This window comes from Podarcis vaucheri, assembly GCF_965113315.1.
Source record: "Podarcis vaucheri genome assembly, chromosome: 9".
NCBI classification, from domain to species: domain Eukaryota; kingdom Metazoa; phylum Chordata; class Lepidosauria; order Squamata; family Lacertidae; genus Podarcis; species Podarcis vaucheri.
In genome coordinates, this window is record NC_138767.1 from 26,927,781 (window position 1) to 26,955,680 (window position 27,900).

The 27,900-nt window shown below is 40.9% G+C and overlaps 1 protein-coding gene across 2 annotated transcripts in view; it reads left to right on the plus strand.

Moving 5' to 3' along the window:
* Positions 1 to 27,900, plus strand: part of ANK2 (ankyrin 2) — a 318,251-nt gene that overhangs the window by 68,261 nt on the left and 222,090 nt on the right. The window lies entirely within an intron of this gene.

Sequence of the window (27,900 nt, forward strand, 5' to 3'; positions counted from 1 at the left end):
TTAGTGCCATTGCCTTCCGTTAAGAGTTTGGGTGTAATCCTTGACGCCTCCCTTTCCATGGAGGCGCAAGTTACAGCAACAGCCAAGGCGACATTTTTCCACCTTCGCCGCATCAAGCAGTTGGTCCCTTACCTTTCCCGCCCCGACCTGGCCACAGTGATTCATGCGACAGTCATCTCCAGGCTTGACTACTGTAATTCGCTCTATGCGGGGCTGCCCTTGAAGCTGTCCCAGAAACTCCAGCGGGTACAGAATGCTGCAGCGAGGCTCCTCACGGGGTCTCTGCCATGGGAGCATATTCATCCAGTGCTTTACAAGCTGCACTGGCTCCCGGTGGAGTATAGGGTCAGATTTAAGGTGCTGCTTTTGACCTTTAAAGCCCTTCACGGCCTAGGACCATCGTACCTACGGGACCGCCTCGCCTGGTATGCCCCACGGAGAGCCTCAAGGTCCATAAATAACAACACCCTAGTGGTCCCAGGCCCTAAGGAAGTTAGATTGGCTTCAACCAGAGCCAGGGCCTTTTCAGCACTGGCCCCAACTTGGTGGAACGCTCTGTCTCATGAGACCAGGGCCCTGCAGGATCTGATTTCTTTCCGCAGGGCCTGTAAGACAGAGTTGTTCCGCCTGGCCTTTGGCTTGGAGCCAATTTGATTCCCTCCCCCCCATTTTCTTTTTTCTTTTCCTTCTCCTGCAATGAGGCTACATTTTAATATTTTAATGTTCCATTATTTTAATGTTGTATTTTATTTTTGTTTTTAAGTTGTAATCATTCATCTTGTTTTTATTATTGCTTGTAAGCCGCTCTGAGCCCGGCCTTGGCTGGGGAGGGCGGGGTATAAATAAAAAAATATTATTATTATTATTATTATTATTATTATTATTATTATTATTATTATTATCTTTCCTATAACACAATGTGCTAACTCTACCCTCTCAATTACACCACACATGCTGGCAATGTTCCTGAGCCAAGGTGCAATCAGCGGAGTCTGAAGGAAGCTGCTTTCATTGTGCAGAAGAAGCTGCAGTCCTCCAGAAGTTGCTGGATTACAGCTCCCTCCATCTTTGACCAGAGCCGCAGGTTCCTCATCCCTTCTATTCCTCCTCTTCACCTACTCTCTCACGCATACATTTTCCATCTGGCCCAGAAAGGGTGAAGAATGAATGCTAGTGGCTGTGAGGAGCAGCAGCCATTTAGTTGCTGCCACTTTGTCTTGTAGCAATGGTGTGTGTGGGGGGGTAATTGCTAGGGAGAAGAGCGAAGAGTGATCCTTTAATGAAGGAGGGGGCCCCAAGACTGATGTATTGCTCCAAGGTCTCCCAAACATGGGACCTGCACTGGACTTTTCAACTGAAGTAACTGTTGCATAGGTTTTCAATCATGCTGCAATAGTAATGTATGATAAGCAGCATTTATGTAGCACTGTAGATGGGCAACTTCACATACAATAGTCCTGCAAAATATTTGTTGTTGTTGTTGTTTAGTCGTTTAGTCGTGTCCGACTCTTCGTGACCCCATGGACCAGAGCACGCCAGGCACTCCTGTCTTCCACTGCCTCCCGCAGTTTGATCAGACTCATGTTTGTAGCTTCGAGAACAGTGTCCAACCACCTTGTCCTCTGTCGTCCCCTTCTCCTTGTGCCCTCCATCTTTCCCAACATCAGGGTCTTTTCCAGGGAGTCTTCTCTTCTCATGAGGTGGCCAAAGTACTGGAGCCTCAGCTTCATGATCTGTCCTTCCAGTGAGCACTCAGGGCTGATTTCCTTAAGAATGGAGAGGTTTGATCTTCTTGCAGTCCATGGGACTCTCAAGAGTCTCCTCCAGCACCATAATTCAAAAGCATCAATTCTTCGGCGATCAGCCTTCTTTATGGTCCAGCTCTCACTTCCATACATTACTACTGGGAAAACTATGGCTTTTACTATACGGACCTTAAATATATGCAAAATATTACAACCCACTATTTCAGATTGGGATCAAAAGAGAGTGACTTACCTAGACATACAATGGTTTGCAAGGGTGCCAACTTCAATAAAATATTGGGGTTGGCCAGGTAAGCCCCCACCCTGCATAATCAATCCCACAACATGGCACAAACACACCATTTGAATGGCAGTGCATATCAACTGGGGGAGCAGGCCCCTCAAATATTACATTGGTGGGGCCCGAAGGGACCTCAGCCGCTAGGAGTTGGCTCCTATGGTGGTTTGATAGTTGAAGCAATTTTTAACTGCAGTTTTGCACTTCATAGCTCCCTTCCTTTGCCACTGTATTATTTGCTTTATAAATAATACTTCATCTTTTATTCTTAAAGGCCTTATTGTTTTGCCTAAAGCATATTCATTATGTACGCCATTTTATGGTTCCCTGGTTCCCAGTACCATGCAGTCAAATCCCACCCCCACCCCCCGCCTTGTAAACATTTTGCTGTGGGAGGTGGGAACAGGAAGATGCAACAGCAAGGATATTTTTCTGCTAAATATAACTTGCAGCTATCTTCTCTTGCAGCGTGCAAACTATACAAACAAAGAGAACCCGTGGGCAATCAGGGAACAAGGGCTCATCACCATGAAAACGTTCTCATTGAAATTATATAAATAAATTGTTCTGCCCTGGTTATTTGAATTTGCATTAACTCTTTCAAGTGCCTGTTCTGACCGTGTTCATGATAGGATTCCCTCCATATATTACAGTGCATTACAATTCATATAGCACAATCTCAGGGAAGACTTAATGAAGCATGAGAAACATCCCACTCTCAACAAACACAGTGCAATTTCATAATGGCCTATAGATGGGAGTGCATAAGTGCTCTGTATCATCAGGATTGACTCAGTCAGGCTGATTCTTTGGTCACAACCCTGCCTTCAACTGAATATGGATTGTATCCAACTATGTTTTATTCATAGTAGGCCCAGGGCTTTTTTCAGCTGGAGCTTACTTAGTTCTGGCACCTCTCAGGTGGGTGCCATTGCAGTTATAAGAGAACAAGGGAGGCATTCATGGTGAGTTCCAGAACCCCTTTTTCTAAAAACATAGCACTGAGTAGACCCATTGAAATTGATGGATTCAGTCATGTCCATTAATTTAATAGGGTCTGCTTTGAGTTTGATTAATGTTGGTTACAACTCTATACCTCTGAATTGGTTCTGTTGGACCAGCCTTTTTAATGCTGTGAACCTCAAGTTGGATTTACCAACCCTGAGCCTCAGATACGATTTACAACTAACATGGGGCTCAATGACAGTTGTTATAATTCAGCAGTAAACAGCAGGTTTTCCCAGGGAAGGTAGTGGGTCAAAAGAAAAACTTCTTGGACCTGTGCTTAGAAAGCGTGGAACAAATAGAAGAAAACAGGACAAGTGAAAGTCATAATTTCCTATTTCCCTAATTTTCTGTTCCAATTAGCTTTGGACCTAATGCAAGTTCAGTACTGCAATTCCCTTGTATCAGAGTATTTAGTTCTTTTGTAGGTTTATGTACTTGAGCCCTAGGTTCAACAAAAGCCTGGGCTTTTCTTGAAAACTTAATAGCAACTTGATCTGCTAAAATCAGGGGAAGTACAGCATCAGAGCCACAATAGTAATTTACAAATCTCAGATTACAAAAATAACATTTGTTTTCTTTTTATTTATATTTTTGTATATAAGCTGTGATTACAGTACTTTGTAATTAATGTGTACCCTGTAGCCATGAGAGATTTTAAATATGCTAAATAAGGCTGAATATACCACTGTTTATTCTGAGTGTTTCTACTGCAAACTTTAAGAAAAAAACTTTATGTATCACAGGATTCAAAAATAGATTCATGAAAACTGCTAACTCTGCCTGTTAGTGATTCCAGTGAAATTATAATGCCAATAAAAACAGGACTAGAAAACTTAAATCATTCTATGCTGATTAGCAGTAGTAGATAGATCAAAAGAAAAAGGATAAATCCACAATGATGCAAAACAATGTTTATTGAAAATTTCCCAGTGCATCTCAAATAAACTATTGCAGTTTTCCTGCTGAAAAATAAATGCTATAGATTGGAAACTATCCAGGAGCCCCATCTGTGAAAAGAGAAAATAGTCCTTCTAATTACAGTCTAGTGAGCACAGCCTGGGGATAATGACACACCTTTCCTCCTCAGAATATTTTCATGACTCTTGGATAATCTCAGGAGACTCCACCAGTCCTCTTTTAAATTGGGTCAGTCATGTTTAATTCAAAGGAAAGGACAAAAGATGGCTGTCAGTGTCATCCAGAGTTACCTTTAAACTGTTTCTAATCAGTTTTTGGGAGAGGGTCTCTCTCTCTCTCTCTCTCTCTCTCTCTCTCTCTCTCTCTCACACTCACACACACACACACACACACACACACACGGTAAAAGAACTTTCCTAAAGACTGTTAAATCTCTTTTTTCAACTGGCAACCAGAAATATGCTCTCCCTAAATATGGAGGCCCAATCCCTAGCTTTTCATACATAGCTTCTTTGTTTACATTTCAGAGGAGCATCTGAGTAAATGAATTCTGATAACAGGAATTCATTTCTTCTCCAGCTTATTTATTGACTTAGTGCTGATACAGTAATTTCAGTAGGACTTCACAGTTTATTTTTTACTCATCGAAAAGGAATCTTTTTCTGCTTACCATCTTCATAATTTCCTACTTTCCTAATTTCTGTTCTAGTTACCTTTGGGCCTAATGAAATTTCAGTATTGCAACTCCCTTGTATTAGTGTATTTAGTTCTTTTGTAGATTTACTTACTTGCCAATATTGGTAAGATAGAAACAATCTAAGAGGTATTTTTATCATTTCCAAACATTTGATTCTGTGGAGGTGTGTGTGTGTGTGTGTGTGTGTGTGTTTAACCCACACACTGTCTTCTTAGCAGTATAAATGAAGAAATTGGATCAGCTTTACTCTTGGTGACCTCTGCATTTGGAATAATTGCAACCTCCCTAATTCCCAGAACTCATAAATATTGTACTAAAGAAGTAGTAGGAGACACCCCCCCCTAGCATCTTGCACAAAGCTTATTCATTTTGCACAAATACTTTAAAAAATGTATGAGATGCAAAATATAGTTGCCCTGAAGTAAAGATTTATGGAGAAAGCAAAAGGGTGACAATAGAGTAACATGATTTACAGGGTTGAAAGTAGTATGAACCTACAAAGCTATGCATAATATTTCCACCCCCTGCGGTGTGCTTGTGCTTCATGCTGACCAGTCCAGGAATGATTTTAGTTGAGGGCTTTTTATTATTTAATAGGCAGCCACAGCTGTAGTATAACAGTCAGCAATCTTCTTTTGTTAATGGGTCCAGATCTTAGATCATATGGACAGATAGCTTAGCTCCTATTCCTAGCACATCTGCTTCTGACAATTCCTGTGCTTTGCTCTTGTTCTTGAAAGGTGATTTAGAATATAGCAGCCTGTCTGTAGACTTTCATTCATTCTCAGCCCAGTAGATAGTAGATTTCTCAAGTAGGGTTTTTTTATATATTTAGCTCCAATGCAAGAGGTTTTATTTTCCAGGAGTACATCATAGAGAATATGATCTTAATGTGACATGATAACCTTGTGGCCCAGTGCAAAGATAAGACATAGGGAAGCTGAGTTGAGGCCCCAGATACATGATGGATTTGCAGGTTGGGGAAACCTGTAGTCCCCCTACAGCTCATCCTTGATCATTGACCATGCTGGCTGGGGCTGAGGGGAGTTGGGAGGCCAGAAAAATCTGGAATGCCATAGGCACGCCACTCCTGGTTTAGGCTAGTTAATACTTCTAAGATTCAGTTCCACATCCATGAAAAAGAAAAGTGAGTAATAATTACCTATTGGACAAGGTGGCTGCCAGAATAATATCGAAAGTGTTGTGCCTAAAAGACAGTGATTAATCTCTACATTACCTGGCAATATTATTAACGGGTTGGGGAAATTTGACATTTCCACTTAAAATCCAGTTAGTCAGTTAGAATGTTCTGTTAATTATGCTTACTGTTTTTAAAGTCTGTTTTTATCACTATTTATTTTATACTATTATGTAAACCTACAGTTATCACTCTCATTGCATGGTATTTTGGCCTCACTTTGCAATAAAAATGCTTTCTATTCTTCTCAAAGTTTTCAAAAGGAGCAGTTTTAAAGTTACATTAAGCTATCCTTTCTCTCTCTCTCTCTCTCTCTCTCTCTCTCTCTCTCTCTCACACACACACACACACACACATTTCTTCTTCTTCTTAAGTTCTTTCATACTTTTATATGGTGACAGCAACTACAAATAAAAAATATTGCAAGTGTTTAAGAAGGCACTTTAGAATATAGCCTCTTTTTAAAATAATACAGTGGTACCTCGCAAGACGAATGCCTCGCAAGACAAAAAACTCGCTAGACGAAAGGGTTTTTTGAGCTGCTTTGCAAGACGATTTTCCCTATGGACTTGCTTCGCAAGATGGAAACGTCTTGCAAGTTTGTTTCCTTTTTCTTAACACCGTTAATACAGTTGCGACTTGACTCCGAGGAGCAACTCATAGAACGCGGTGTGGTAGCCTTTTTTGAGGTTTTTAAAGACTTTGGTGATATTTGAAGCTTTTCCAAAACTTTCCCGACACCGTGCTTCGCAAGACGAAAAAAATCGCAAGACGACAAAACTCGCGGAACGAATTAATTTCGTCTTGCGAGGCACCACTGTACTGGCAATGCTAGCAGGACATTGAAGCATGGAATTTTGTAGAAAATGATGTACAATTATCAAAAAGATATGGCTGCCATTGTTTGCTCCATTATAGTGCTGCTCATATATTGTAGATATTGGGACAGATTTGTCGTTAAAGTTTGTTTCAGGGGCAAGTTCCTAGGTTTGTATGTTTATTACTCTATTGTTGCGCTAAGTAGTTGTCTCTGGTCAGAGATCTGTCTGCAGGCAATGACAATCTTTACACCCATTTTTTTTTTACAATCAATCCCTGGGCAGAATAAATGATTATTGAACCACTCTGGGAATGGTAGGGAATAGAGGTTTCTTAACAACTATTGTCACCCTTAACCCAGGATTCTTTGGGGAAAACCCTGGCTGTTTAAAGTGGTTTGATACTGCTTTAAATATGTAGTACAGATAGGGCCTAAATCCTGGCCTTGGCAAAGGGGCAGGAAGATAAAATGAAATGGAGGGAGCTGGGTTATAGGTTATAGGTGCTGATAAATGCTTTAGAGTGCTGAAATCAAATCCTTTGGAGAAATAGGCAGTTGCTCAACCAATGCTTAGCACTGTGGACCAAGATGGCAAATTCTGGGAGGGTGTCAGAGAGAAAATAAAACCTCCCCTTGCCACTTTCTGTGCCTCCCTAAGTAAGACCCCTTCACACTTGGAGGGACACCAGCCTTAACCCCTTTCCTTCTTGAAATATCTGCCTTATCTTCCCATCTTCTTAGAATCAGCTGAGTGCCAGCACTTTGTAGCTCAGGTTTTTTGGCCCATGTCTGACAATTATATATGCTGTCAACTGTAGGGCAGGTAGCAGTAGCTTGGACAAAACTGCCTCATGGGCCAAGTGGAGAGGCCTAATTAGGCCTGGGGGCTGGAGATTCCCAACCCCAGTCTTATATTCTTTGTTTCACTTCACCAGTTCTTCTTTCATCTGCTCCTGAACCTAGTAATTCTATAAAGTCTCCAGTGTCCAGAAATTTTTAGTATTTGTGACAGTCCTCTGTATGCTAATAGATTTTGCCAGTGGGTACATAGGCAATGTGACGAGATGTCTTGGAAATTTTCTATGCTGTTATGAATGGTGGAGCTGAAAAATGCACAGAAGCTCTTATTTGTTTATTTTTTCATTCACGCACTATAACAATGCTGCTTCACAGTCAGAGAAGAAGGCTGCTCAGTTAAAGAAAGCAGATGACGATCTTGTGGGGCATAGAAATCTTATTTGCTTTCCTTCAAACCTGGCCTTCAATATAGAATGTCAACCTGAACTATGGGAAATGTGACGGTTTTCTTAAAGTGTGTCAGATTGCTGCTCTTACCTGGCTATGGTCTGTGTGGGAAGAGAAGCACAATAGGCTCAAACCTTGTGTCGCAGAACTCTTTGGGGTGGGAGGAGAAAGACATTGAACACAATTGCTGAATAATTTCAGAAGTGTGCATTTACCATGGTAACCAATGCATCACTTTCCACTTTGCAGGCCACCTGAATCACAGCAAAAATGCTCAGAATTGAGAGCTGCAGTGACTTCATCTAGGTAGAAAAATATGATCCAAGATTTGATGAGCACTTTTCTGTTACTATCCTATTAGTACAGAATATATTTTTGCAGTTCCATACAGTATGCTTAAAGAGCACCTTACTAGTATGTTACTCTTTAGGTAACATTCTGTATCACTTCTTTATGGGATGAAATTTAAGTTAATGTGTTGTTATAGGATTTCTAGGAGTGTAAAACCTTTTATTTTCAAAAAATAAAAATAAAAATGGTTAGGACATGGTAGCCCAGTTCACATATAACACTAAACCATGAGTCAGTGGAACTGGCACATGCAAGAAGGATCCCAAGTGAAGTCTTGGACTCATGTACTTCCTCAGCTCTACTACTTTTTAGTTGTATACATATTAATATCATTGCCAAACTTGGCATAAGAGTTCTTGAGGAAGGCGTAGGGATCTACATCAATGTTTGGGTGCCAGGCAGCATTTTGAATCAAGACGGTGGACTGAAATGTGATTTTGGCATGACTTCACCTGTTTTTTGGCATAGGTCCAGCCACCTCCTGGCTGCCATTCAAAAGTTCTTTCATTTTTGGGATTCATTGGGACCTTTGGAGATTTTAAGACAAGAGGAGTGTATTTCATGTTGAAATTGCTGACATATGACTTGCTAGAATAGATCATAAGAAAGCCTGAGCAGTAACTTCTGCTTTTCTCAGACCTGGTCTAAGATATACATTATGGCACAGAACACATGCAGCGCACTTGCAACATAAATAAGACTTGCAGCTTTGCACCTTGTCATTTTTGTACTTGAAAGTGTAGTTTAGCAGCCTTTAATGACTAGAATTATTATTTTTTAAGTGGATATTTTTAGGATGCAGTTGTTTTTTGGCTCACTACTAGTTTATGCAATTGCATGGTGTGATCAAAAACCATAGAGTTCAGCCAGTTTTGATTACAGCTTGGCAAGGGGACAACAGCTCTGTTGAAAACAGTACTGTATACTTTTAGCTGAAGAAGGTGCAGGAAGGGCCAATGCCTTTATTCACTAGGAGACAACTTTATATGCCAGTTGCTTGACAGATTACTTGTGTTCATCTTGGTGTGTTACAAACAAGAGGGAAATAGCAAGAGATTATCCTGATGAGAAAATCTGTTAACCCACATGTTTTTACATTGTGATACATTCCAGTAAGAGGAAACTAAGAGATCAATCTTAGAAGAAATCATGCTTTTGATGGCGGAACTGCAAACTGATAGGAAGACTCAGATAGTGGTTCCCCATGGCTTAGATGCATGGCTTGCATTCACCAGGAGTCGCACATTCAGTATTGCGGGCCTCTGTAGAAGTCTCTTGCAGCTAAGACCAGACAGGCCTCCTCCCCATTCAGTGTCAGGTGCTTGATGAAGCCCTTTCTATTCCAGCAGGAATTTTAACTCTGTTGTTATGCCTATTCATGGAATTTATGTTTTTACGTGTGGCTTTCCATATTATTTGATTAATGAAATGTTTTTGTGGATTGTTCTGCAATCCACTTTGGGGCCCTATATGGTGAAAAGTGGCCTTTAAATATTGGAAACAAAGAAACAACGAAGGCATTTTGCAGACAAGTATATAAACAAACATAGGTTTTATATACATTGCCATTTACTCTGGCTCCCATGTCCTCCTACCACTTGTACACATGACTTTAGCCACAATTCATCTCAGTCCTGTAGTTTCTACTGCTGTTTAGAGTGTTTTGCCTCAAACCATCTTCCATTCATTTTGATAATCTAAGCCATATTGACTTCTCACACTGAGGTGTGTACAGTCGTACCTCGGGTTAAGTACTTAATTCATTCTGGAGGTCTGTTCTTAACCTGAAACATAGCAAGGCTAAATGGGACTTTCACCCGGGTATGTGCAAATGATTTGAATCCTGTCTTTCTGTTGTGACACGTGAAGTGGGGGGCACCTGCACAGATTACCCCTGGGGGAGGCAAGTGTGCTCTTGTGCAGTTCACGCATGAATCAATACACCTGAGTGCTTGGGGCTTGTAAACTACAGTGGTACCTTGGGTTAAGTACTTAATTTGTTCCGGAGGTCCGTTCTTAACCTGAAACTGTTCTTAACCTGAAGACCACTTTAACTAATGGGGCCGCCTGTTGCCGCCATGCTGCCGGAGCATGATTTCTGTCCTCATCCTGAAGCAAATTTCTTAACCTGAGGTACTATTTCTGGGTTAGCGGAGTCTGTAACCTGAAGCGTATGTAACCTGAAGCATATGTGACCCGAGGTACCACTGTACATTTGAGACAGCCATTGCACATGTGCAGATGGCAGCTTCATGAACAGGAGTTGTTTTTTGGGGGTGGGGTGCAGGGAAACCAAATAGTTGATGTGCATTGGGTAATAACATCCCCACCCCCCACCCCTCTGGTGTGTACAGCAGTATACAAATGCTACTTGAAATGCAGCGAGGGAAAACAGCCTTACTGTGTTTTAAGCCACTAATGTCCACCTAGGCATAAAAAGGTAAAGGCACCCCTCCCCGTATGGGCCAGTCTTGCCAGACTCTAGGGTTGTGCGCTCATCTCAGTCTATAGGCCGGGAGCCAGCGCTGTCCGCAGACACTTCCGGGTCACGTGGCCAGCGTGACAAGCTGCATCTGGTGAGCCAGCGCAGCACACGGAACGCCGTTTACCTTTCCGCTGGTAAGTGGTCCCTATTTATCTACTTGCACCCAGAGGTGCTTTCGAACTGCTAGGTTGGCAGGCGCTGGGACCGAACGACGGGAGCGCACCCCGCTGTGGGGATTTGAACCACCGACCATGCTATCGGCAAGTCCTAGGCGCTGATGTTTTACCTACAGCGCCACCCGCGTCCCTCCACATAGGCATAGTAAGCCAATTATACAATGCATCGTGCTAATTTCAAATTTCAAATGATGCTTTGTGCTTTATTTATTAATACCTCCTCCCAATGTTCTTAGCCAATAAGGAATAGTACCAAATGTTATGTGAAAGCAAAATTGCAATAGTAATACTTTGTGTACTTACTACATCAGTATGCTTCTTGGGAAGTTTTAATGCAAGAGTAATTCCTGCATATGAATGACAGTGTACCAGTAACTGCAGTAAATTTTAATGAAGTTCTCCTCTGTTTGATAAACACAGCCTTTTGCAGATTCATAGCAAAGCTTGAGCGTTCATCCACAGCCACCCAGGGACAATATTGTGATGACAGATTTATTAATTTGGGGTCAGAAGGGAACTCCAAAGCAGCACAGCATTAAGAATGCTACTGTTTCAGCTCTAATAATGTTAATGGAAACAAATGTCAAGACTTTACTTGTTAATGCCACAAATACACCAAGCTTTCTGTCCTGCTTCTTAGAAGACTTCCACAGCCTGGTGGCTTTTTAAAGAAATCAATTAGGCATTTTCATAGACTTTGAAATGCAGTAATGAGTTCTCAAATATAGCAAAAAGATGTGCAGGTTTCTAACAACATGCGACTTGAATTGAGCTACCCTAGTAAAAACAATAGTATTTAATATTTCTTTTTTTACAAGTTTTTTCACTATGTGTCACATCTTTGTTTAGGGTTAGGTAAACAAAACCTGAAAAATAATGAACAATGATTGATAGAAATGCATAATTTATTATGATTTATTAATCATGAGTTAGTTTCCCCCCCCTTATTGAAACACGAAACAGTGCAATACCCGAAAATGAGCAGCACAGACAGCTTTGTTGGGAAACCTCTCAGTATTCTAGTTAGAAGGAACTGTTTCCACTGTGTATTTAACCCTGTTCCAAGGGAAATAAAAGAAAGTGGCTAGCAGGTCAAATGGCTTCAGTGTTTTGTTTTAATTTGGAACAGCTACAGTTCAAGCCCTGAGGATCAAGTCTAAATTTGGCAATGAAGAGTAAAGACTCTTATGAGGTGATGTGTGGACAGATTAAACAACTAGTTCAGAGCACAGGCAGTACATGAAGCAAACAACGGACCCAAGTATTCACATTTAGAATAGTAATTTTAAAGGGCTCTTGTCTGACTTCAAACATAAAACAAGTTATTTTGAAAGCCCCTGCGCAGAGGAAAACTTGGTGATGGGGAGTCTAAATAGAGGAAAGCATACCAGACTAACTTGCTCTCCTTTTTTTGAAGGAGGGGTAGCGCAGTGCTTTCCCCATGCCCAGGGGATACAGTACCAGCGCCTCTTTTTATTTTTGTTAAAAAGTGTGGCACTTACTGTAAGAACTTCATGAGTAAGTACCGGCACCTATTTTTCTAGAAGAAAAGCACTGAGGCAGATTAATATGAGGAGAATTCAGTTTATGTATCTTGCCATTCCTTCAAGGAGTTCAATATCGTGTTCTCTTCCACACTTTACCCTCACAGCAAATTTGTGAAGTGGGTTAAACTCAGAGGTAATGATTGGCACAAGGTCACCCAGTGAGCTTCAGGGTGAGTGGGGATTTGAACCATTCTGGGGGACAGCCATTCTAGCACTGGAAGAGCTGACAAGCAGAGCTCTCTCCATCAGCTCTGTTGTGACAAGCCAGCTCCATCATGTCTCCTCTACCCTCAGTGGGAGTGATAGGAAGCAGGGCTCATTTCATCAGCTTTGCTGGAGGCCCAGCTCCATCAGGCACTTTCTGCCCCTGAACTGTGCTAGTTGGTCCTTAGAGGAAAAACAACTGTTTAGAAATCGATGGCTGAGTTTTGATTTTGATATTCCTCTTTCCTCCTAATGATAAATAATAAAATTAAATTTTATTTATACCCCGCCCTTCCCGGTTCAGAAAACCGGGCTCAGAGCAGCTAAGCCTCTTTCCCTTGTGTGTTTGTGTGTGTGTTTAGATTGTAAGCCTCCAGGTAGGGATTGTTTTGTTTTGATTGTGTGTAAACCTCTCTGGAAGCCTTTTTAGCAGAGAAGAGGCCTACAAATGCTCTAAACCAGGCACCCCCAAACTCAGGGGGATGTTTTGGGACTACAACTCCCATCATCCCTAGCTAACAGGACCAGTGGTCAGGGATGATGGGAATTGTAGTCCCAAAACATCTGGAGGGCCGAGTTTGGGGGTGCCTGCTCTAAACAAAAAAACAAAAACAAACAAACGAACCCTGGTATCCTATGCCCTATTCTGATGTAATACTCACTAAGTCTCACTGACTTTTTTTGTTGGTATATATAAACTTTAGCAGGTTTTTTTATATATATAGTCTATAGGAAAATGCCCAAATGTGCACCCAAAAACTATAATTATCTGGTAAGATGGTAGCATTGTAAAGAATGATGATAGACTGGAGTGTCCAGTCCATTAAGCCATGGGAAGCAACCCCCACAGTGTTAGCTACCAATCTCAGCACTGCAGTACTCCATTTTGTGGTGCAGTGAGCAGAATTGTGCAGTTTTTGTATTACCTCTCTACTTACATTGAGTCAGATTTGCCATTTTACCACCATAATTTAATGCCATAATTTCAGATACAAATAATTTGGAAAAGAATGAGAAGACAAATCCTGTAGCATAGAGATCTACCTTACACAGAAGCTTGCTCCTAGGCCACCTTAGCAATAGCATCAGAACTGGAAGGCTCTCAAGCATAAGCCTTTTAAAGCTTTCTTATGTTCCTTCAGCTGTGAATGTAAGGACTGAACCTGGAAGTTTTTATATGCAGGCAAGGTACTTTTCTTTGAGTAATAGCTGAAGAACTGGGCCAAAGTTTAGAAATTAACATTAAGAGAAGGCAGAGGATCAAGCATTAACAGTATTTGTGAACTTATGTAATATTTGAAATACAGTGGTAAATGCATTTAAATTACAAAAACAATAAATGTTCATAACAGGCCACAGTTTGTTGACTCAACTCCAGCTCAATCTGCAGTTCTTTAGGTGTAAAATGCTTCTGTCTCAATAACATCTTTGCAATGCACCCTGAAACAACGTGTTCTGCTTTATTGCAAAGCAGTTTCCTTTATTGTTCAAAACCCATTTATTTATTTTGTGTCTGAAGTAACTAAGTGAACATTTTGCCACATTCACAAACTAATTTGGATCAGCTGGGGTCTTTCCCCCCAGGCCTCAGTAGATCTGGACAATAAGCAATGTCCTTGTTGATTGCCTCTTTGCTGTCCAGCATCTACAATATCCATCAGTCTTAATGACCTTCCAGTAACACTTCAGGGCTGTCCTTTGTGCCCTGACAGACTCCCTGGAGACATTAGGCAGCATACATTAACTTGGAAAAGCTTTGTGAGCAGCCAGCTCCCCTAAGTACTGGTACAAATTGTTCAAGCGAATAGAATTGTGGGGTTCAGATGTGCAATACAAAAGGCAAACCCAATATCTGGACATGGGTCTTACTCACAGGACTCCAATAAACTGATTTGGCAGTATTTGTCAGCAAAGATGAGATGAGAAATTCACAGCTAGAAATATTTCTTCTGTTTGATTGTGAACAATGAATTGGATAAAACGTGTGTTTATTTTGTTGATTAATGGGAAGAGAAAATGTGTATGTTTTGTTGATTAATGGGAAGAGAAAGGCTGTCCCTTCTTCCCTGGTAATCATCGTCTGGTGTAATAATGGCACTTCGTTATTCTTGTTTCTCCATAACATGCTTTGTCATTTGATGTACTGTTTGCCAAGGTATCTTGCTGTGTAGAAGATAAAACATGGCAATTGCTAGCTATATTCTGATTGCAAAATCTGCCAAGAATGGAAAGAGGGTTATAAGACATGCTTATGAAAAGAGGCATATGGCAACGGGTGACCCCATGCCCCACACTTTTACAACAACCACTAACAAAATGCTATAACTTTTCCACTTTTATTAGTAACAGGCACTTCTGTAAAAAGGCAAATAACATGTTCTAGCCATATGATTCCTTGTGAGTATCTTGCTCCTTGAAAAAGATGCATAAATAACTGCCCACACAGCAAGGAATGGGTGAGATAGAATCAGGCTGCATGATAGTTCTGACCCATTTCTCTGTAATTTCTAGTACGGAGAATTGCTATCCTGGTACAGCAGCGTACACCTGTTTTTCATAGGTTAAAATTGCTTGATGTCTAACATACATGAGTTTTTAGACCGCTTGCTTCTCTGAGGTGGTGTTTGGCTTCCTAGAGAGGACATAATATATATTCCAATGAGCCCTGGTCAATCCCAGGAGCATGTCCACCACATATCTCCAATTATCTGAGTACACAAGTCTCCCCTTCACAATTTACCTGTAAGGAAATTCTGTATACTACATATGTGCAATCAATGGTAAAGTGTGAATCAGGCTATAAAAGTTGCATACCCCAACCTACCCTTGAAATGTGTGCAACTTATGATTGTTGATAGTATTGATTTTTACAGCAGGGATGTCCCCTGACCAGAACTCAGCACAGCATATGCTTCTGCTGACGGGAACAAAGTCTAGTTCCAATCCATTGTCTTTGCACTGTCAACACTTCCCTTTTGGGGGGGAAACTGTGCCTCAGTTCTTCCTTTGCTGGTTCTTTTCTCTGGAATCCACTGCTTTCTGACATCTGCATCTCTCCCTTTTTTGCAGTAATGTACAGTGGTACCTCGGGTTACATACGCTTCAGGTTACAGACTCCACTAACCCAGAAATAGTACCTCAGGTTAAGAACTTTGCTTCAGGATGAGAACAGAAATCGTGCTCCGGCGGCGCAGCAGCAGCAGGAGGCCCCATTAGCAAAAGTGGTGCTTCAGGTTAAGAACAGTTTCAGGTTAAGAACGGACCTCCAGAATGAATTAAGTACTTAACCCGAGGTACCACTGTAATTAAAAAATGTGCATCATCTTCTAGACCTTTGTCTTCTCATCTGCTTCTCTTTCCCCTTTGTCTCTGCTGATTGCAAGCCCACAGATGCTTTGTTCTTTTTAATAGAACTGTTGTACAGCAACCAGCTTTTGAAATGCTTATTATTATTTATCAACATCGTAAAAGTGGTTATAGGAGCCACAAGAGTCTTTGATGAGCAGGGGGTTTCTTAGGGTGTGGGGATCACAGGAAGGTGTTGGAGTTGGGGGGGGGGAGAATAAAGAACACTGCTCTAAATTTTTGATCCACAAATCAATTCCCCAGCCCTGTCATTTTGCATTACTCTTGGTTTTGACTATAGGCAATATGACTATAGCAGTGGCAGCTCAGCAGGATATGACTGTAGGGTATCAGACTAAATGAAGCACCAATAACAAAATAACTTCAAGATTCATAGGCTTTATGACAAACCTTATTCTAATTGTACTTATAGTCTCACCGGCAAGCTGGTTGCACACACAGATAAAGATAGAGAAGACTCACATATCTTCATATTTAACTTGTTATGGCCTTAATTTTTTTAAAGTAACAAATAAACTAAACTAATAGCAGCATAAACAGTTTAACAGAAGGGATGCAGCAAATTTGGTCTGAAAATTCAATATAAAGAATTGGTTTGGTGCAATGGCTCAGTTTTAATCTGGGTCTATTTCAGAATTACTGTTGTTTGCCTTTCTTAGATCTTTAGACAAAACGAAAGAGCACCCCAAACTGCAGACTTTCCCCCTAAAATTTAGAAGTATTTCTCCCAGACTCACAGTATCTAAACTAACTTAGTGGAAAGCTACTTATATGTATTTAATTTTCTTAAATGCCTGGGTGTGCAAAGGCATAATAAGCCTGTTTTGAGCCCATCTGTGAGCATCATAACTATGGTGCTGCTGCTTTAGAAACTAGCCAACCTAAATTTAACTTCCTTTTGCTTTACTCACAATGTAGGACATATCCCAGTAGGTTTCTATAAAAATCTCCCCATGCAATGTGAAAAGGAAAGAGAATTACAGGCTTGAGGCACAGTAGTTAATTGTAAACAATAAGCTTGAGGAAGAAAAAGTGAAAACATGACCACCTGCCTGACATTCCTTATTTGTGTCTTTCACCCCTCAAAAATTCATATTCTAAACACAGAATATTAACAACGTACTCGTTTTGGAAAGTACAAAACTAACAGTAATACTGAAGGGAATAGTACTTACCATTCTATGGGCTGGTTCTACCATTAGGCAGAGTGAGTCAGCTGTTTTAGGAAGCACTTGCTCAGGGAGAGCAGCGGCGATACGCAAAATAAATAATATGCGAACAAAAAAAGAATTCAAGCTTTGAAATTCACACTTCAGTGAATTTTGTAATATAATTATCCAGCCCAAGTAAGCCAGATAATATGTATATACTAAAGTATGCATAAAACAATCAGTATGGAGCGGTAATAAATCAGTATTCAATAATGGTAGCAATAAATGTTGGAAATGGTAAGAATGCAGTGTCCTGCATTTCTGGTGGCTTTATTAAAAGAACAGACAGCTTCTGACACAGTTGCTTTATCTGAACAGTACAATGCCAAAGCTCAATTCAATATTGGTTCCTAAGTATGTAAGGTAAGATAACATTTATTTTTCTACTGCTTTTCAGCCATCCAAAATGATGTGCATATAAAATAAAAACCACAATCGGATCTTAAAAACCACAGTGAATTAATAAATCTATTAATAGCATCAAAAGACAGAATGAATGACAAGGCTACATTCTAATTATCATACAATGCCCAGTGGAGGCAAGAGCTCCTTTACATGGGAGGGAATTCCAGAACCCAGATACTCTGGAGAGGGCTCTGTTTTGCATATTCATCAGCCTAACTTGATACAAAAGTGGAACAGGGAGAAGGGCTGTTTGCTGGTATGTTTGAAAAGAGCAGCTACCTGAGGGGGAAAAATATTCTTTTGTCCTATGTTAGTAGCTGTCAGATTGATTAATGTTAATTATTAGAAAAATAGAAAAAAAAATGTTAACCTCGAAGAATGTTATTAGAATTGAGGGATTTAGCTATTACAAGAAAAACAAGAAGCTATGTTTGGGTTAAAGGAAGGTGGCAGAAAATCAATGTCTGAAGAAAGTTGGAAGTACTTCAGATTTTATGTGACTCCTAAACAAGGGTAATTCTCTTGTTTTCGTATTTTTTTATTTTTAGGAGCACTATGATTTTGTGTGTGAATTATCTGGTTTCTTTTGATTTTGTTTGTTAATATATGATCACCTTTGTGCATCTTAAAATAAAACAGGACAGTTTTCAAATAAAAATCTTTGAGTGGGCTGGTCTCACCTCTTGAGGTACCTCGGCATGCTTCAAAGGAGACCTGGTGTGTCCTTTGTTCTTAGAATTTAAGAGCGTGGTTGATCACATGACACTCCTATGGGCTTCTCTTACCTTCCTGTGCACATGTTCTTTGCACTTTCTTTTCCTAGGCTTGCCACAGTGTACAATTAACACAACAAGTACTGCTGCACCTTCCCTCAATACTACCATCCTATTTTCACCTTTGCCTCTTAGGAACTGAGGATGCCATCCTACTACTTAACCTGTCAGCATTTTGGTTGCCTTTGGCAGAGGGAGCCTTCCTATTCTTTGCCTGAATGTGTTCCTATAGTAAGCTTCAGATGCTGTGGTGGCTTTCTCGCAAATGATTCTCCCTCAAGTCCATGCCTCCCTCTTGGTGTTTCTGGTTTATCTCTGTACTTTCAGAGGAGAAGTGTCCTTTGTTTATTTCTGGTGGGGCCTCTTGCAAGGACTCATAGAGACACTGTACCATCACTGCTGCCTGCTCACATTTGAAGAGATATAAATCCAAAATAACTTTGGATGTGGTAAATTATGCTGCTGTCTCTTTTTAACAAGAGTCTGTTTTTATCTTATTCATCATTATTATCATGCTTCATTTTTTGATAACATTTTGATAACACAGAGGTGTGTCTGGCATTATTTAGTCACTTGAATAGGAAGCTAGGAGAAGAAAATGCATATTTCAATTGGTTTTTCTGCCCTTCCAGCCAGAACCAGCCTCCCTGTCATTCTATTGAGGTCTCCTGTTGTCAGTTATTACATGATACACACCTATCCTTTTGGAAGTTATATCTGCTAATCTGTTTGTGCACGGCTCTATTTCTAGAACTTTGCCATCTGCTTGATTTTCACTTTTTGCCACTTGCAGAAAATAATATTGACTTTTTCAAAAGGGGAAAATGTGACTAATTTCTTTCATGGTATGTTATGCATTTGGAGGCAGCATTAAACAATGGCCTGGCTTAAACAGGTATTAGAACTCACCCCAGAATTGGCTCTACTCAACATCTTCCAAGATCATAATGACCACTCACATTATAACCCAGCTACTCACAGCAGCCAGAAGTCTCAAAGCCAGACACTGGAGGGACCTGTCAGGAGTAAACATGGACCAATGGTACCAATTTCTATGGGAAATGGCCCTGCTAGAAAAACTAACCAATAAACTGAAACTGACATGGGGACAAATAGAAGAGGATGCCTTCACCCCAGTATGGCTCCCCTTTATCACATACACAGCCCAAGACAACAACAAGAATCCACCAACAGCATATGAATCAATCTGGTTTACCTGACCCAACAAGCCCCCCCCAATGCAAACAAACCTCAATGCAGCCAACCACAGACAACCAACCATACTCTTGTCCCCTAATACATCTCACTACCAAGGAAATGTAATAAACAAATAGAAAGAGAACCTACCCAGTTGACGTTGACACAAAACCCCACACGTATACTATACAAAAGAACAGAAGCCTCACCACCCCACCCCTCATCTCCCCCTCTTCTTTCCCAACCTTATACTAATGTATCACAACAAATGTAAGTGATTTGTAAGAAAGACTGTACAACCTGAAAAAGAGACATGTACTTTTGTAAACCAATAAAATCTTTAATAAAAATAAATTAAAATCAAACAAATAATGGTTTGGCTTAGCACTATGTGAACAAGCTTAGTCTCTTTCTGGACTTGACCCTCCCCCCCTCCCTTTCCCTTATATGACACCTGACTTGTGGTTTAACAATATGGTTAGTTGCAAACCAAGCCATCTTCAAACCATAAGCAATGATGCTGTTTTATAGTAACTAACCATAGTTCTAGACTATAGATCCCAGTTTGGAGAGCATGAGAAGCTGTCAATAAAGTTTTTAAGCCCCTCTTCATGGCAGCATGGAAGGAGATGGGGTCGGTGAGCATGGAGAGCTTAGACTCATTCATGTATCACTAAACTATGGTTGGTGTCTGAACACGGCTGGTGTTTTTAACAGGTGATGGTTGTGCTTTATATACTTGAGATGATACCTGTTTTGGGGAGGCAGCATGCAGTTTTAAAATCTATTTTGTAGTTGCGTACTGTCACATAGGAAAATTATCCCCATTCAGAGAAATCTGGCCACACAGTAAATAGGAAATCATTTTCATTTCATTTTCTGTTGATTTTTCATACCCAGAGGAAAATAGGAGCTGACTAAACTATATGCAACCTGGCAATATAACTGCATTTGGACACCTGCAGCATCAAAATTGCAAGTGATGAAGTCTCCAGCCTGTAATTCCTGCAGTTTAAAAATGAGAAATGAAAAGTTTCATATTTTGTAGCCTGACAGTGTTCTTTAGTTCACCACTAAAATAAAATTAACGTGGATGACACAAGCGTTATCCATACTGGAGAACAACTTCAAAAGGTATATAAAATAAATGAAGGAATTAAGCTGCAGCACTAAGATTTGCTGCTAGGAACATTCTCTCGCCGTTTTTTTAAAAATCTGTATAGTCTTAGGTATGCAAGATATGCTTATTTTTTCTACTAGATAGAGAACATAGAGAATGGTTAGTGTGCACACAGCTGTCATGGTTTTTATGTCCATCCTTAGTGTAAGCAGTGTTTCAGCTGTCTGTAGATATGATTAAATCCCTCCTTCCTTGTGCAGTTGTCTACTGGTTGACATACTTACTGTATGTAGAGACAATAAGCAGGACTTGCATGTGTGACCCAGCTCAAAGTATTGAGGCACTTCACACATGAAATCAATAACCTGTGGCACATATTTTTCAAGGTAGACCAGTGGAAGCAATTGCTGCTCATCAAAAGTTCTGTTTGTCATGAACTGGCTTCAAAGGTGTTGTTTAGTCGTTTAGTCGTGTCCGACTCTTCGTGACCCCATGGACCAGAGCATGCCAGGCACTTCTGTCTTCCACTGCCTCCCTCAGTTTGGTCAGACTCATGTTTGTAGCTTCGAGAACACTGTCCAACCATCTTGTCCTCTGTCGTCCCCATCTCCTTGTGCCCTCCATCTTTCCCAACATCAGGGTCTTTTCCAGGGAGTCTTCTCTTCTCATGAGGTGGCCAAAGTATTGGAGCCTCAGCTTCAGGATCTGTCCTTCCAGTGAGCACTTAGGGCTGATTTCCTTCAGAATGGATAGGTTTGATCTTCTTGCAGTCCATGGGACTCTCAAGAGTCTCCTCCAGCACCATAATTCAAAAGCATCAATTCTTCGGCGATCAGCCTTCTTTATGGTCCAGCTCTCACTTCCATACATCATTACTGGGAAAACCATAGCTTTTACTATACGGACCTTTGTTGGCAAGGTGATGTCTCTACTTTTTAAGATGCTTCAAAGGTAGTAGGGAACAAACTGAATAATATTTATGGCCCTCTGCAACTACATTGAACGCAGTGAAATTGGACCTACATTTTCTGCTGCCGCAGTTCTGCTGCCGTTGGCAGACCCTCAAAAATGTATCAGTAATGAAATCCCATAATTTGTGGGAATCTTCCACAAAAATGTATCAGTGGTGAAATCATTGCAAAATGTTAGCAACAATTCTGCAGAGGCTGCAGCTGCCCGAAAAGGTCCCAAGCATGCACGGGCAGGAAAAGGAAGCAGGATATTAATGGGCAGATATATGGCACAAATACTTCCAAAATGTATTGTTGAAGTAGGCATTGAACTTTTGATTTCTGTGAACTATCCACCGTGGTCCAAGGGGCATGCCATGTTTTTTAAAAATCTATGTATTTGGGGAACAAGAGTGCAGGTTTATCCTGTAAGAAATAAACATCACAATTTTGGAGTTGGAGACTTGTGTTGGTGTGCTAAGAGCTTTGGATCAAATTGTATCACTATAGCAACAATGTTGCCAAGATCAGAATGTTTAATGCAGCCAGCTGAAGTGCATTTGTACCAGTTTTTGGTGTGTGTGGTTTTTTTTAAAAAAAAACAAACATTCAGCAACGCTTGATAATGTGTACTAATTGTGCCAGCCACCAAGAAAGGAAGCAGGAAATGGGAGAAAGAACACACACAACAGAGCACAAGCATGCCATGTCTTTAGTAGCTACAGCTTCTTTCATATTTGATGTAAAACAAGTGGCCATGGAATAGCGTCAACCTGACTTCTGATTACTAGAATTGAGGCCAAAACATTTGTTGGGTAATAAATCCACATGAGGAAGAGAGACTTAGGACACTAGAAGACACAAGATGATCATACTGCCTGTAGTCAGAAACTTGGTGGCATGTTGGACTGCCCTGTGCCTCCAAACCCATAGGAGGTTGCAGGGACCCCACCTCTTTATCCCCCAGCTGTGACCCTTGCCCAGTGCCCAGACACCAAAAAGATAGGAACCTTTGCTTGCCCAACTCCAATGCCAAATCAGTAGAAGCTACAGCAGCTCTAAATGAGATATCACTGCACCAAATCGCATTTCTCTCCAGATGCACACCATTGCCACTCTAAAACTCTGGACACTTATTCGGTGTTGCACATGTCTCCCAGACAACCAGCACCAGGCTGACCAATGACATAGGGAATGCTGTTTGCAAGCTGACCCTGCCTGAACCACCATGATGGCTCCATGTTGTCTATTTGTATTGGTGCAGTGTGGAAAGTTGGATGTTATGCTTTGTTTTATCATGCTTTCTCTTATTTGTTTTTCTTTGTACAAATGAAAGTTAGCCCCTGGCTAACTAATAAAGACTTTGAGCTTTGGCATTTCCTCTGTCCATCCTCCCCTCCTCTCCCTCCCAGCACTGGGGGCAATTAACTGTTGTCACTAGGGAAGGATAAATGTACTAATTCACATGTGGCAGCAACTGATTTTTTTTGGAGGCAACATCTGACTTCTTTGGAATCAGTACTGTAATGCCTGAATGCACTAATGCATGTTCAAAGAAAGGAGTATATGTCATCCCTGTATCTTCACAAATTGGCCATGATCTCTACCTTTCTCACATGAGCATTAGTGTGATCCCAGGCACTGGAGAAGCTTGTCTTTCCCACTAGATTGTTTCCCTTACTCCTAGCAAAAGACAGGTGTGAAATGCCTTTGCAATTGGACCTGCTTGTGGGGCCTGTTCTTTTGTACACACACTCTTGAGCAGCAGAGAATCATATCTTAACAAAGCAGTTATTATACTCCTGCAGGTGTGTGTGAATGGAGGAATATATTTCATCCATTGTCTCATCATCTCAGAAGCCTTTTACAATCTTAGCCATCTCATTTATCTTCACCTCGCAACTCATGAGCCTTCTTCCCTCACTTCAAGCCACTTCCTCCTTCTCTTCTACAGTCATTTTTAAAGACCCATTTTCTCCTTAGTAAAGACTTTCCTGAGTAACCTTAGCTTCATTTTACCTGTCCCCTCTCATCCATCTTAGACTCTTCTGTCCTGTAACCGCCACTGATTTGTCTGTCGCCATTTCGCTGCCAACCTTCCTTGTTTAAAAACCTTTGTTCTGCATTTGCTCCTTCCATGAAACTGATTTGAGTGACATGCTGAAGCTATCCGTCAAAAGTCTGATGTGAAATACACACTGTCACTCTGATATTTTCCCCCTCTGCATTGCTTCTGAACTTTTATGAATCATTCTGCCTTCTGTCAAACAGGGAAGACCAGCACTCTTCAGCCTAAGGCAGCACTTTAACTCTAAAGACTGGGAACATCTTCAGTTATACAAAAACTATACATAAATAAATAACCTAACCTCTATGACTTTTGAACAGAAAGCATGAATGTGTGTGTGGGGGGGAGCTTTTGTGTGGATTAAAATGCCTGAGGAAGGAGTACCAAGGGATTACCATGGTGAAAAGAAGTACCAGAGAAGGATTATGTTTAGCTCCACCCATCTTTGGGTGAGTGTTTCGTGAGATGTGGCAACCTGGGTGGGAGCTGGATTGCTATTGGGAACAGTATATTTGTGTGATTGGTGGGTAACAGTGTGTGTGTGTGTGTGTGTGTGTGTGCGTGTGTGTGTAATGTAGTTCTGTCAGTGAATGGTTTCATTGTCTCCTGGTGTTGTTGCAGTACATTTTTTTGTGGAGTGGAAGGAATGATTGGTGATTGAGAGGGAGGTGTCTCAGTGATTGGATGATGCTGTGTTTGTGTGTATTGATGGATGTGTTTGAGGTGGGAGGGGTGGTAAAATGGGATGTGATATTGGGTGAGTAGTAGGTGTTGTATGATTTTTGTAAGAGAGAATTTGGTATGTGTTAGTGGGGTGAGTGTCATATATCGTGTCAGGATGTGCCTTGGCAAGAGAGAGGCTGAAGAGGGAAGGCATCCATGACTCTCAAGTTGTGGTCAAAATGTGCTGCTATGCTTTTGCTTTTGGGGAGGATTATATTGTATTATATTGTATAGTATTACATGCAGTGGGGTTTAGTGCAGAGAAGGAGAGAGGTTTAGTGGAAAACACTGCAAGTCATGTATTCATTGAAATAAAAACCTACACTATAATGTTTATCTTCTGGACTTGCTAACAACAACAACAACAACAACGTTTACACCCCGCCCATCTGACTGGGTTTCCCCAGCCACTCCGGGCAGCTTCCAACACATATGAAAACACAATAAATTGTCAAATATTAAAAACTTCCCAATACAGATAAGAAAATTGGCTTCCAGGTGGAAAAATCGAAATTAGAAACAGAACTGTTAGAACCCAAAACTAAGATTTTGTCAAAGATGTATAACTTGCTGTTGAAATGGAATACACAGGATGAAACGGTGAAATCTGCTATGATTAAATGGGCCCAAGATGTTGGACATAACATAATGATGGCTGACTGGGAACAGTTATGGACAACAGGTATGAAGTTCACGGCATGTAATGCCTTAAGAGAGAATATTATGAAAATGATATACAGGTGGTACATGACACCAGTCAAGCTTGCAAAAATCTATCATTTGCCCGACAATAAATGTTGGAAATGTAAAGAAACTGAAGGTACATTCTTTCACCTTTGGTGGATGTGCCCAAGGATTAAGGCTTTCTGGGAGATGATTTATAATGAAATGAAAAGGGTATTTTAATATACCTTTCTGAAGAAACCAGAGGCCTTTCTCCTGGGCATGGTCGGCCAAATGGTGCCAAAGAAGGACAGAACTTTCTTTATGTATGCTACAACAGCAGCAAGAATACTTATTGCAAAGTACTGGAAGACACAAGATCTACCCACTCTGGAAGAATGGCAGATGAAGGTGATGGACTACATGGAATTGGTGGAAATGACTGGCAGAATCCGAGACCAGGGTGAAGAGTCGGTGGAAGAAGATTGGAAGAAATTGAAAGACTACTTACAGAAATATTGTAAAATTAATGAATGTTAGAATGATGTCAGAATGAAGTTAAGTGGTTCTAGCAGCAATGCCATAAAGGTGTATGAAAAAATGGATGGTTAATAGGCGAGAATCTAAAGCCACAATATATTAAGTTAAAGGACTAAGACAAAAATAAAGAGGGAAAGGAATTGCTGAAGTAACCAATAGAACTGGAATACAAAAAAAGGAGGTGTGAGGAGGTCAGGGAAGCAAGGAAATGAAATGTAAGATACGGAAGGATTAATTTGATTTTAAGTGTTTTTTCTAATTTTCTTTTCTATACTTTGTATTTTGTATGTTTCCCCCCCCCCTATATTTTCCCTTGTCTTTTTTATTTTTAACTATGTAATTTTTTGTTTTTGAAATTTTAATAAATATCATTTAAAAAACATCAACTTCCCAATACAGGGCTGCCTTCAGATGTATTCTAAAAGTTGTGTAGTTCTTTATGCAAAACATTTGGATTAAAAGACTCAGGATGAGCCACTTGGTGGGGGCGGTGAGGGAGGGGTGTGCAGCAACCACAAGAGGCTTCAAAGTGGCAAGTTGGTGATAACTCAGTATAGCAAGATCAATAGATGCAAGCCAACACCTAAAGAGAGTTAATTGCATAAAATCTCCAGAATCGATGGCAACCACATTCCACAATGTCAAAGCTGCATCAAATGTCAGTTTGGTGCCTTTGCATTGGAATTTCACATTGAAACTTTTTAGTGTTTGATGATTCAGATTTTCTGAGAGGATGAAATTATCTTCCACTGATTTATTAACAAAACCATTTCAATGTCGAAGCTGTGTCCACCAGCCTTCTTGCATGGTTATTGACCTGTTTGGCCTATGTAAATGGCAGAAGGGTACTGTTGGCAGCTGATAGCATGTATCGTGTAAGAAGATGAGCAAGTATCTGTTTACAATATTGATCTGGCTGTGGCTGCTAACCAGGATAGATTCACCACCATGTGGATTGGAGCTTATTCATATGCTTTAGCTTCTATATTACCCTCTGCTCCACTATGTACTGTGTGACACAACTATTGTTGCTTCTTACATTACTTGACCATTTGTAAACTGTTTCTCCTCTTTCTCTTTGTAGTCAGAGTGTATGATCTCATCTACTTTTTACTCTAAATCAGGTGTGAATCCACCATTTTATTCTCCTTCCATGTATGCATTGGGCTTTGTAGATAGGTTGAAATTGGCTTCCTTCAGATCCATATTGATTTGCCAGTGTTTTGCGATAAGCACCTCCCTCTCCCCTCCCTTCTTTCCCTGCAACGTTAATGTTTGAACATACTTGGCCAGGATTTAACTGGTCACCCCCCATTTCTGCTTCCACCACCCTTAAAAGAGAGAGTTGGGAAACCTCTGGCTGAGCTCTGAGGGACACAATTTCCCTTTATCCTCCTGCACAAAGAGGAGGGAACTTCCATCAGGGAAGCAGCTGCCACAGTGCATTACTCTGCAGCAACAGAAAGAAATATAGGCGGTATGTGCAGACATGAACAATTTTGTGCAAATCAGATGTTTACGACAAAAATTCCATGCAGCACCTTGCTGCCAGAAGAACTGACCCCCAAAAGGGAGCGCCGTCTGAATGCAAATGGGGGCAAGCATGCAGAGCAAGGCAGATTACTTTTCCTTTCCAGATTTTACAGGATTTGAGAAAGCACGCATTTAAAGGGGAAAATGTGTGGCATGGCCCTGAGAGTACGTCATGTGGATGCCCCTAAATTAGTGGGCAGGTTCAAATCCATATTTTTCTCTGGTGTGGATATGCCCACTCTCCTCGTGCAGCTGATGAGGTGTGTTCTGATCCATGAAAGCTTATTTCACAATAAGCTTGTTAGTTTTCATTGTTGTTGTTGTTTTTCTGCAACAGATAACACTCTCATTTGCCCCATAATAAGCAGTCCTTTGGGGCGCTGGTGGCGCTGTGGGTTAAACCACAGAGCCTAGGACTTGCCGATCAGAAGGTCAGTGGTTCGAATCCCCGCAACGGGGTGAGCTCCCGTTGCTCAGTCCCTGCTCCTGCCAACCTAGCAGTTCGAAAGCGCGTCAAAGTGCAAGTAGATAAATAGGTACTGCTCCGGTGGGAAGGTAAACAGCGTTTCTGTGCGCTGCTCTGGTTTGCCAGAAGTGGCTTAGTCATGCTGGCCACATGACCCAGAAGCTGTACGCCGGCTCCCTCTGCCAATAAAGCG